This window comes from Protopterus annectens, chromosome 3.part1 (genome assembly GCF_019279795.1).
Source record: "Protopterus annectens isolate FY-2018-M chromosome 3.part1, PAN1.0, whole genome shotgun sequence".
NCBI lineage: Eukaryota > Metazoa > Chordata > Ceratodontiformes > Protopteridae > Protopterus > Protopterus annectens.
In genome coordinates, this window is record NC_056732.1 from 1764038637 (window position 1) to 1764052221 (window position 13585).

The following is a 13585-nucleotide window of genomic DNA, read 5'->3' on the forward strand; positions in this document are numbered from 1 at the left end:
AAAACAGACGTCCATGACTGCCATTTCCTTGAATTTTCTCTGAGGCATGTCAATCTCTGATTTAGCATATATAAGTGGTTCCACTTCATAATCTCGAATTACTGAAATCCTGAAATTCGGTAACCCGAGACAATAAAGTCAAACCATTCACAACACCGAAACCCACAATCCTGAATCACACAATCACAAACATACATACATCATACACCACTTAAGATACACACCATTCCACCCACAGCACACAAGCCACACAACCCTACACTACATCTAAGTGGGGGGACAAGCCCCCTGCACCTCCCATACTTATATATACCAACTCTGAGGTTGCACATAACATAAAAAAAAATAAACAGCACACACCACGCCATCCTCCACTCGCTCGCACACAAATACACATCACACATACACAGACACCAACAAATACAACACTCACAGTCACACTTACACCTCCCTACCCTTACCCACACACACAACATACAAAAACATACACAAACACTCACTTACCTGTGATTTCAGGCACCATAACGCTACACGCAATGTACTGGAAATGCATAAGTGCGGATTTGAGATATTCAAATTCGCGCTTATGCAGTTTTGGCATTCTGGTTTTTGCCTTTATGATCTCGGGATACTGAAATTCAAGATTTCAGTAATTCGACATTATGAAGTGAAACCATATAACTTTATCCACACAACAAAAGAAGAAAAAAGCCAGTGAATTCTTGCTCTTTTGCCCACCAAATGTATTTTAATGCCACAATAAAATTCTCTTCTCTTAGCGCATCGGCCACAAACAGCCTTTACAGAGTAAAAAACCTTGGCTTCTAAAAACCTCACATTTTATATTTTAACTTAATTACATTGCCTTCAATTAACTAATTACATTCAAATTGCTAAAATTCAGTTCATATGATTTCTTAAAGTTAAAACACTATTAAATGAAACTTTGCCAATTACATTCCTTATTCAAACCATTAGGTTGCAAAGTACTGTATTTAATAATAAAAACAGATTCTTTTCTCCTTAATATGTGCTTCAACATTTCCACATTTCCATGCTGATGTGAGTGTTTATGTTGCAGAAGGAGGGCTTGCCCCCTTGCAAACAAGAAGTGTAAAAGAGAAGAGTGATGATGAAGATTTGCTCTTCTTCTGCTGTTTCAGAATTTTTTATGTGCCAGAACTCAGCATTTCAAGTGCCAACAATACCTCCAGTTAAGGTCAGTAATAGAAGCAAACCTTGGTATGATGAGTGACATATTCTATAAATGGCTACCCAAAAGTAAGTGAATATCTTCTATAACCACAAGATCAGATAGCATTCCAAATATTAGATAGAAATATAACTGAATATCCTGCGGTTAAACTCCCATAAAATTTGTTAGGGCCAATGGGAAACTTTGATGCCCTGTATTTATTTATTTTTATTTATTTATTGACATGTGTTTATTGGGAAAGTCTAACTGGGCACATAGGTACCTCTTTTCAGTGAAGGATTGGGGAAAAAAGCTCCAATGTACCATATTTAAAGCAATCAATATTTACAATCAATTTTATAATGTAGTTTCAGTGAATGCAAAGCATAATAGTTAATATAACAATATTTGTACTGATATTCACAAACATTAATTTACAAGAGTAGTGTATAAGATAAGTTTGAAAAATTTAAGAAATACAATGGAGGTATTAGATGAGATAAGCAAGTTCAAGTGTCAATGTAGAAGTAGTGATAGAATAGCAATTTGGTTGAACTAATTAAATATTGGAACAGAGATTGACCCCAGCAACCCTTTATGCTTTATCGACAGTAAGCAGTTGTTTATTATTTGACCCGCCTGGGGCCTCCCACTTTAACACCACAACCTGTAGAGTGATGATGCCCATCATACTGCAACTATATTCAAAAACTGGACGTCTGTCTCTACAAATTGAAAGAAATATTATTTGGGTGGTGGTGCTGCGGTAGCGTTGTCACCTCACAGCAAGACGTTGTCCAGTTCGATTCTCAACTAAAGTGTCTGTTGTGTGGAGACATTCGTGAAAGGGCGTACCTTCGTTGAAGGTTGTGCGTCAGGGCTGGCAACTCGGCACATAAAAATCTTCTGCCAATCATTAGCGGTCTGGAGTTCCACTGTGGTGACCCCTAACCGCGAAAAGCAGAAAGACACAACAACAACAACATTTAAAAATTTACAGAAATTGTGTAGTAGGCATGTGGATACAAAGCTGTGGCTTGAATTTTCTTCAAATTGTTTATATTTATGTAGAAATGCATAAAGACAAAAAAATGAAATGTCGGAGAGGTACTCATTATTTGATAAAATACGGAGTACTGTAATGGGTTGATACAATTGTTACTGGAACTTATAACTGCTTATCAGGGTATACTTAGACACAACTGGTTAAAGATGGGATATAGTATATTATATCAGTGTTTGGAATTATAATGTTGTAAACTGATGTATGGTTTTCCTATAATTTTTATTGGTACAAAAATCGAAGACAAGTGTATTGAAATTGATTTGTGATGTTGATTTGTAAATGTGTATGTCAAGTAAATACTTGCTTACATAAAAATATGATTTATTTATTTATTTACTGACATTTGATTACAGGGAAAGTCTGACTGGGAAGAGCCCGTTTTCAGTGTAAACCCACTGAGAAAAGCTCTAAGATATTACTAACACATTTAAGAACAATAACTGTACAATCTTCAAAATAATACAAAAAACGTCTGCAGTTTAAGTAATTCTACCAAATTAAACATAATATGAAAACATTTGTTAAGAATAGATGCAGCTTATATGATAATGATTTAATATTTAGAGAAACTTTAGCCAGTTTATAGAAAAATTAAAGGTAGTTTAGTATAATACAAATGGAATTGTTATATGAAATGAGAGAAAAACAGGGTTATGGAATATTTAGACAAACAGGGGAGAAAAACTGATAGAAGTAAGGAAGTGAATGAAGAAGGGAGAGCAAGGAGAAGTAAGGTATGAATAGGTGGGCCTACATTGTTTCGTTGAATCTCATTTCACTGAATTTTATTTCACCCCAACCACTTTGCTGAAAACACAAATTACTGAAAACTCATTTCACTGTATCTCATTTCACTGAACTGCAGTTAGTATATATGGCACTGTGTAGAGTACTGTAAGGCAAGTAAAAGATATATGCCCTTTTCGCCACTGTAGTGTGATCCTGGATTAAGTATATATAGTTAGAGGGGTGTGGGGGGCACAGCCCCAACCTTGTTTTATATTGCATTTTACCAAAACCTTCAAAACAATACATTTTAAACAATAGACATGAATAGCTGTAACACCAATGGCTAACGCTCTCCAGAAGACAATATGTACTGAAAATAAGTAGGGGACTACCCCCCCCCCACACCCCCCAACTATATATACTAACTCTAGGACCGCACTGCAGTGGGGGAAAGAGCATATACCTTTTACTTGCCTTACAGTACTCTACACAGTGCCATATATACTAACTGCAGTTTGCTATGCTACCTGTATATAAGACTAAGTATCATAATTGTACTCTTATTGTATACAATGCCACTACCTGCTACTACTGTAAGAACTGTCTTCTAGAAGCATTGTTATACAAGATTATTGGTCTTGTCTCCCACTTGACCAGTTTATTCTGTTTTAGTCTTTTTGCCGTTATGGATGTCTGCTACTATGTTTTTCCTTATTGTATTATACAATTTTCTTTCTACTAACAAAATAATTTACTAACAATGGAGCTTTTCTCCCAGGGCCTCTGCTGAAAAAGGGTTTTATGCCAAGTTGGACTCTCTAAGTAAACAAATGTAAAATAAAATAAACAAAATAAACTGCAGTTCAATAAAATGAGATTCAGTGAAATGAGTTTTCAGTAATTTGAGTTTTCAGTGAAGTGGTCGGGGTGAAATGAAATTCAGTTAAATGAGCTTCAATGAAAAAAGTAGACCCGAATAGGTACTTCTTCATATTTAGGGTTATAGTTTATCCTGATGTTGAGCAAGAAAAGAGCCAGACTTTAACTAGGAAGTCATTCAGAATGGTTTTAAAGGACTGGAGGGAGGGTATTGGCCTGATGGATACAGTTAAGGAGTTCTAGGCCTTAGCAACATGGCATGAGTACAGACAATACCCAGCAGATTTGATAGTTTTGTGGAAAGAGAGTTGATTTTGGTCTCTGGATTGTAATGACTGATTAAAAAATAGTTCTATAGAATGGTATTTAGTGTTGGACAAGCACATGAATGCTGAAAAATTTTATAGGGGCAAGAAGCTCTGTATATGTTAGTTAATGGGGCAGTTCTAACTATTTTAGTTTTTTTGTGCTATACAGTGGTGGGTTCTGAAAGGGATATTTGCTGCAAATTTAGCAACTTTATTATAGCGTTCTTCAAGATTTGCTTTTTGTGATGTCTGGAGGTTAGTAAAAATGACAGCACCATTAAGTTGTGTGGGTAGGAGGTAAGTACTGGCAAGTGTAGCTTAGTAGTTCCATTTGTGAGAATGTTTGTGGAATTATAATGTGTCAGTAATTTTTGGTGCACACTTTAATGCCATTTTATGTAGGTCAAATTCCAGTGTCATCCCTAATAATTTGCTGTGAGAAGTGACTGTAATGGCTGTATTATCAAGACAAAGAATTGTATTTACTAATTTATTTTTCATGTGAGATGGATTTGGGGAGAAAAATTAGACTGTATTTTTTTTCTGAGCTGGGCATGAGCTGTGAATTGCAAAGCCATGTTTCAGTGACTGTTAAAGCTTCCTGAGTAATGTTATGAAGGGCGGCAATGCTGTCAGATGTGCAAATGACTGTGGAGTTATCTACATATTGTATTAAGGAGGCCTGGTGTGTGGATCTGTGGAGGGTGTTGGTGTGAATGTTAAAATGGAGGGGGCCAAGGATAGAGCCTTGTGGTATACCAGTGATGACTGAGAGGCATGGAGAGAGGGTTGAGTGCCATTTTACTGACTGACACGTATTGAACAGGTAGCTTTTGAACCATAGAGGTGTGAGCTAAGATAGACCTAGTGAAGACATTTGAAGTAGAAGTTTGTAAGGACTAGACTAGTTTGCTGTTATCTCTAGCTTTATTGACAGTATCTACTGTATATATGCTAGAAATGCAGTGTTAGTACTATGAAAAGGACAGAAGATATACTGTATGAGGAAGAGAGTTCTTCTTGCTGGAGAATTTTAGCAATTGTATTCGGATACATTTTTCAAGTATTTTGAAGAGGAGGATATGATTGCTATAGGCCTAAAGTTAGTAATGTCTGTTAAAATTTTTTTTTTTTTGTGTGTGTAGTGGGATAATGTGTGACTTTTTCGAGTAAGAGAGAATGTGGGATTCTGACTGGCATTACTATTGGCTGCTAAGATATTCACTTGGAAGTTGCTGGCTAACTAGTCAAACCAAAACCAAAATCAAACTCCGCGACCAGGCCTGGAATAAATGGAGAGCCACCAAAACCCCCCTAGACCGCATCAAATTTCAACAGCTCAGAAACACCACCAAATCTGCCATTATTCAGGACAAAAAACAGTACTTCTGCCACCTTCAGAATAAGCACCAGAATAACCCAAAGAAGTTCTGGGCAGGTTTTAACAACCTTCTCCACCCAGGTAAATCTACCACCCCTACCCCTGATAAACTAATAGGGAAAGACCCAGAAGACGTAGCCAACACCTTTAACTCTTTTTTTACAGATACCATCTAGTCCCTAGCTAGTCAGCTAACTACCTCCTCCACTCCCTCCACTCATACGAATACCCCTGTCCCCCCCACCTTTAGCCTTAAACCAGTTTCTACCACTTATATTTCTACCCTCCTAAGAAGACTTAAACCAACTACCCTAGCAGCGGATCACCTCCCAGCGGAATACCTACAAATTGCGTCAGATGCAATCGCCTATCTCATATCTATCCTGATCAACAGGACTATAACTGAAGCTACCATTCCCACTATTTGGAAGGTTTCATACATTATACCTCTTCACAAAGGAGGTACCTCCACAGAAACCTCCAACTATAGACCAATAGCAATATTATCCCCTCTAGCGAAAATTATGGAAAGATGTGTTCACAAACAACTCCTTCACCACCTAACCCACAATAATCTCTTGTCTAACTACCAGCACGGCTTTCGCCCTTACCACAGTACAACCACTGCCCTACTCTCCTTCATTGACTCTATCAATAATAACCGCAATAACAAACTTATTTCCTCCGCCCTCTTTCTTGATCTATCGAAAGCCTTCGATATGGTTAATCACCAGCTTCTACTCTCCACCCTGGACAACCTACATCTTGACAACCAAGCCCTAAGCTGGTTCAAGGATTATCTCTCAGGTAGGCTGCAAGCTGTCCAGTGGCAAAACAGGCTATCTGACCTGCTCCCAAACACCATTGGTGTTCCTCAGGGTTCAATACTTGGTCCCCTTCTCTTTTCCATATTCATAAATGACCTCCACTCTGTCATCCCTAAAACCACCTGCATTCAATATGCAGATAACTCCACTCTGATCTGCTCGGATGCCTCTCTCTCAAAACTACAAACAACTACTCAGCATTGTTTTACAATAGTTGAAAAATGGTTCTCCCAGCTGAAACTCTTACTCAATCCGTCTAAAACCAAACTGCTTTTATTTTTCCCCTCTGTATCCACACCCCCCGTGAAAGAACTTCCTATTCCAATTAACACCTCCTTCCATGTTGCATCCATCAATGGCACCATCATTGACCCTGTCTCTAGTACCAAACTACTAGGCGTTACCATTGACCATAAGCTCAAATTTGACGTTCACATTACCCAAACTATTAAAACTGTTAACAAGAAACTTGGGTCCATGTACAGAATAAAGAACTTTCTAACCCCCACTACCAAACTTACTATTGCTCGCACCCACCTCCTCTCCACTCTCTTGTATGCCTCCCCGGTACTCTCTTTTCTTAGAAAGCGAGAACTCAATATGCTTACTGTTGCCTATAATCATATTGCCAGATTTGTAACTGAAGCACCTTATCGAACCCACCACTGCCTTAACCTTAAGAAAATAGGCTGGTTGAAATTGCCCATTCTCCTCAAACTCAATCAACTAACTGAAGCTTTCAAAATAATCAACCATCCAGATAGAACCCCATCACTGAATAGTATATTGACCCCCTATACCAACCTTAACTGCCTTCGATCCTCAAGTAGTGTTCAAATACTCACCATTAAATCAAAGAATATGAGTGGTGATGCTCTCTACGCTAACTCCATTGGCAAACCCTGGAATTCCCTTCCAATCCACCTAAGAAATTTGACCTCACTTAATCAATTCAAAAATAATCTCAAAGAATATCTCAAATCACACTGGTTATGCCCCTGTTCCGAACCAGACTAACTTATCGACCCCTCTCCACCTTTGACCCCACCCCTTCTCAGAGTTCACTACCTTTAACTCTTGTCTTCATTATGCTACCAAGTAAAATCTTGCTTTAGACTATGTGTATGTCCTATATTCAGCATGTACAGCCTTTTGTATTGTTTTTTATCCTATGTTAATCCTTACTATTGTGAGTTGAAGTGTAAAAATGTCTTGTCATTTCGTCGGAGCTTTTCTCCCCGGGCCTCTACTGAAAAAGGACATGTATCCAGCTAGACTAGCCCGGTCAACAAATGTAAAATAAAATAAATAAATAAATAAAGTTCATCAATTGATGTAGAGCATGGTTTGAGTTTAAGAGGAGTTTTATATAGGATGTGGGCACAGGTTTGAAGATGAAAGTGCATGTGGTAATATCTGGCTGTTGGGCAGTGTTAGGATTATATTTTGCGAAATCCTTGGTTAGGGACATTATACTATCTATGAAATAAGAGTTGAACTGTATTGCACTTTTAAGTGGTAAGTTATTGGGACAGGCGTTACAGCTGAATTTTTGGCTGGGATGTAAGATTTCTTTAATGGCTGTACAGAATTTGTTAGGGTGGTGTTTACTATTGTTCAGCAAGGTATTACAGTATATTTTTAGTACCGCTGTGAAGCATTCTGATGTTTTCAGGCTATTGTAATGTTTTATATTTTTGCCATTCGTTCCAGGCTTTTCCTCTACCTTGCATTAACATTCTACTCTGTTTTGATAGCCAAAATATATTATTTATTTTTAATCTCTTCCTTCTACAAGGTGAAAGATATTGAGGATATTTAGGAAAGTTGTAATGCATTCATTTATGGCATCACCTAAAGAAAGGATTTTTAGGAACTTCCAGATAATAGATGATAAGATAGTAATAAACATTTCTAGGTTAAGCTTGGAAAGGTTGTGTGTTTTATAACCAGGCTGATTAAGTGGATTTGTGAGGTGTCTGGTTAGATAGAGTAGGAGATAGCCAATGAAAGAGTCTGACGTTGTACCTGTGGTTGTAAATTTGCTAGGGTCTGATACTAGGATCCAGTCTAATAAAGAATTTGATGTGTTGGGTAGTCATCTACATATTGTATTAGGGAGGCCTGTTGTGTTCATATGTGGAGGGTGTTGGTGTGAATGTTAAAGTGGAGGTGACCAAGGATAGAGCCTTATGGTATACCTGTGAGGTAAACCTTTTTAATGATGTCCCTCATCTTTACCCCAAATATAGACTGATTAAATCCATTTAAACTCAAAACAAAAAAAAATTAAGTGGAAAGAATTTCTCCAAAAACAAGTATTAGTAATACTCCAGTATACTAAAATACTTCTAGGAGGAGGCATTCATGTATTTTGCTATCAAAACAGAACAAAATGTTAATGCATGACAGAGGAAAAGCATGTGGGAATATTAGTTAGTTGTGTAGAGCCATATAAATTCATGGTAGATATAGGGGTCTTAGAGGTTATGTCCAATAAACTGACATTGACATCACTTAGTAATATATTTTCTTGTGGAATGGTTATGGGCATCCAGTGTAGGATATTTTCCAGTGTAGCGGTATTGTCACCAGGAGGGATATAAAGAACAGTAATACATATTTATTTATAATTATTTACTTTCGAGAAAGTAATAAGAATTTCTGATGAATTAAATTTTGGCATTTTTTGTAAGGGGAATATGGTAGTTGTTAGGAAATATTAAAGGAATACCACTACCTTTCCCCTTTATGTGGTCATTACAGATGATATTATAGTTGGAGGCATAATTCCAGACTCATTTATGCTGGGTTTAAGCCATGTTTCAGTTATACCAAGAATATTAGGCTTACACTGGGTAATTCAGGCATGTAGTTCAGCAGTTGTATTTCTTATGCTTCTAACAGTTATGGCAGGTAATGTTAGATTATCAGGGATAGGGGTTGAACATTGTGGGGTTGGAGTAGTGCATGGGAGAAAATTGTCTTGATGCCTGTTGTAATAGGTGGGGGTATGATTAGGGTGGATGTCTCCTCCTAGAAGGATTTTAGTGATACTTTTCCGTTAATGGGTCAACAGCTTTCTGAGCCTGCATTTGCATTAACGGAAAAGTACCGATATTTAATATACCTAAAATTATTAAATTTGTTTGATATTTCAGAAACAGGTCAGTTATCCTGGTGAAATGTTTTAAAACAAACACACACATTCCCAGACCCAGATAACTTTCGGCAATAAGTATTAAGCTGGTTCTTATACCATTATTCCTCAACAAAAGATTTTACAGGGCATTTGAAACATCCACTACCCTAGCAACTGGGAGAGCAGATGGGTCTCTTCACTTTGTCTTCTCTGTATGGGAGTATCTTAAACTCCTTAAAATGGAAATGTGCACTCATTTCCTCCCAAAAGTTCCTGTCAGTCAAATTTTTCAGGTAAAACAAACTGGAAGCCAATCTGCCCTTTGCTTTAAATGTAAAATAAATATACACCCCTTAACTTCTGCTTTCGCTACTTTGATTTTTTATGTCACATGTTAAAAGCAAAAGTGACGGGAGGTAATCACAGTGCCATCTTTTTCTTACTGGAGTTAGTTGATACTAAACAGAGTTTATTAAGGGAAGTAGTGTATAACCCCACACTGATGTTTCAGCATTGTTTTACTTGTGTATGCTGTGTATTCTAAAGGTAAAAAAAAATCAAACACCATTACAAACACACACACACACCAAATTATTGCCTTCCGTATAGAGCTTTACACACAGTTTTCCTTGTGCACATTAAAAAGTTGACTTGGTACTTTTACCCTTTTGGCATCCTCCAGCAATGCCTTTAACTGAAGGTATGTACAATGTTCAGACTCAAAAGTTTAACGCACTAGCCCTGTCATCTTGTGGGAAGCACAACACTTCCTGATACTTGGCTAAAAAAAGTAAAGTTTTCAACGTTTTTCCTAAATAACAGGTTGCAGATGAAAACTGAAGCAATGCACTTTATCCAGTTAAACAATTATATAAAAAGGACCATCAAAAAAGGCTGGAGTTAATTTGATTAAAACATACTACAAATAACTGTGTGATTTTCTACGTTCAATGGGGTGAAATCGTTTCAACAACTTTTTTGCAGAATGTCGAGAATGATTTTTACTTAATATTTTAATCTCTTCCTCATAAAATGTTATAGTTTTCTAGCAAATCAGTGAGGACTAAACTCACTAAATAATGACATATATTTGAGTTTCAGTCTTCATACATTTAAGAAAAATATGTACTAACACGAATCCTGTTATTCTAGAAACTAAGTTTATAAAATCAATATTAAAAAAATCTGTCTCTATTTTGGACCTTTGTCCCCACAATATCTTAGGCTCTATGGTACTTTTCTAATACATAATGGTACTTTTCCATTAACGCAAATCCAGGCCCAGAAAGCTGTTGCCCCGTTAAGGGAAAAGTACCATTTTAGTAAACTGGAGTATTACTAATACTTGTTTTCTGGATAATATTGTTCCACTTAATTTTGTTTTGTTTTGAGTTGAAATGGATTTAGTCAGTCTATATTTGAGGTAAAGGTGAGGGACATCATTAAATAGGTTTGGTGGGATGTGTAGAGGGCTTAGGGAGGAACTATGGATAGGTGACTAGGACAAAGTTGGAGAGATTTTAAGAGCTACTACTGAGTCATGGTAGGATGAGAGATAGCCCAGTAGGAAGAGAAGAACAGAGGTTATGCTGAGAATAGCATGACTAGTAAAGGGATCTCTGTGTTATTGTTGGCAGGTAGTGGGGAAGTAAGAATCAAGAAGGAAACAAGAAGTTGCAAGGATGTAGGCTAATCCGTGATGCTTCTTAAGACAGAAGTGGCAAACTTCATGACACCCATGCAGATGAAAAATAGAGGCACGACTGCTGAATTGTACACAAATGCACTGTATAAGCACATACACGAGTGCATGGATCGTGCCATCCCCAACAGAACCAACACGCTATCCTATAAAAAAAAGGAAGCCAATCTGGTGGTCCCCTGCCATAAACAACAGAAGGAAGAAGCTGTTGCAAAAAGAGTAAAATCCCAAGATTGGAGGAACTCCATGGTCAGCCTCAGCAAGAAGCTGAGATCCGTCATAAAATCCTCCAAAGCCATTTATGAGAATAAAATCGCCACTGATTCCAAAGACAACCACAAAGCATTCTACAGCTATGTCAAGAATCTCTTAATAGCAACACTCAGAATGCTCTGAGCTACAGCACAATGGCACTAAATGTACAGAACCAACCAATGCTGCCAACATCCTGGTAGATAGGTTCAGTGCTAACTTTACCCCCCTCTCACCCTACAAAGGGCCCATCTTAATACTGGAAGAATGAAAAGCTCTTGTAATCACGGATGAACAACTAAAGACTGCACTCTCCAAAGCCAAGAACACAGCATCCATGGGATACGACAACATCCCAGGCTGAGTACTGCATGAACTACAGAACGAACTGGCACCCCACCTAAGTACCATGTTCAATCATAGCCTCACCTCAGGCTATGTGCCCACTGAATGGCACACAGCGATGGTTATCACACTCCACAAAGGGGGTGCCACCACAGTCCCTTGAAATTACTGCCCCATTAACCTGATGAGCCTGGTCTGCAAGGCCATGGAATGTATCATCTTGGAGCTTATAAACAAATACATAGGTAACCTCCCAAACACTGGACCCCACTCAGTTTTGGTTTGTCAAAAGTAGATCATCTCTACTAAACCTGATTCACTTCTTTGAAGCAGTCACTAGAGCTGTAGACAAGGGCAAGGTAGTGCACACAGCCTATCTTGACCTCACCAAGGCTTTCAATACCATTCCCCACTCTGGAAGTATATATAAACTCACTAAACTGGGCATAAATCCCTATGTCACACGATGGGTGGCCAACTGGCTCACTGACAGAACCCACACAATAAAAGTAGCTGACTCAAAGTCCGACTTCAGACAAGTGACGAGTGGAGTACCACAGGGTTTGGTCCTGGGTCCTCTCCTGTTCAGCATCTACTTCTCTGAAGTATAGGCCAACACAGAAGGTCTTTGGTTAATAAAGTTTCAGATGACTGCAAACTGGGAGCCATAACAGAATCACCTAATGATGTAGACATTCTACAAAAGGGCCTCACAGAGACAGATGCTTGGTGTCAAAGTCATGGCCTCAAGCTCAATGCCAAGATGTGCATTGTCATCCCCTTTGGGAAAAACTTGGTACCCATGAATTACCACATAGGTGATAATGATACAACTATTTAAATGCTAGATAACCAATGGGATATGCTGGCTAACATCCAACATCAAAATTAACCCATTAATCTCAGAGTATCTATGAACAGCTTACCTATGTATAATAGAACTACAACACATCTTAAAAAATACAAAAACTACCACAGTACTATATTAAAACCAGAATAATATCATATAAGTTATATAATAATATAAACAAATAAATATACTTCAAATAAAGCGCACTTTAGCGCGATTTAGCGTGGAGTTGCCACCGTTGCACACTAGGGCAGAGGCGGTTAATCAGGTTTAAATTATTCGGGCTACCTAAAGTCCACTCTTCAAATTTTCCCTTAAAACTACCTTCCTCGAACTATACTACTGATCTAATCAGTGTATCCTATAACTAAAAAGATCATCTCTACTTGACTCCAAGTAGACTATTCTCTATCTGTAAAACCTAGCACTTGCTCCTACAGTACTTAACACCTTGATACAGCACTCTTGTTATAGATAGTACCTCAAAAAGGCAAACCCCATTTCTCGGTCACCCACATCCCCCGGAATCTCTTTTAAAGTTTTTTTTGTCTATTCCTTCTAGCATGTCGAGGGATCAGTTGCTAGTGTCCTCTCCTGCTCAGCTGGTGAACCTGGGAATATTGAGGCAATGTTACAATTGCCTCATGTACACAGACAACTCTCTCCTCCCACAAAACACAAATACATGCGAGAGATGCAACTATACGGCCAAACTGGAGGCTGAGCTCTCTCAACATAGGACTGGCAAGACCAGACAGGAGGAGAAGGTTACCACACACACTATAGACCCAGTCTCACATAGTACCATCACAACCTCAAATCATACACATAAACACACAAAGACATACTCGGAGGCTCTGATCAAAAATCTACCAAAACAGCAGAGGCCACCAAAGCAGACACCCAAAC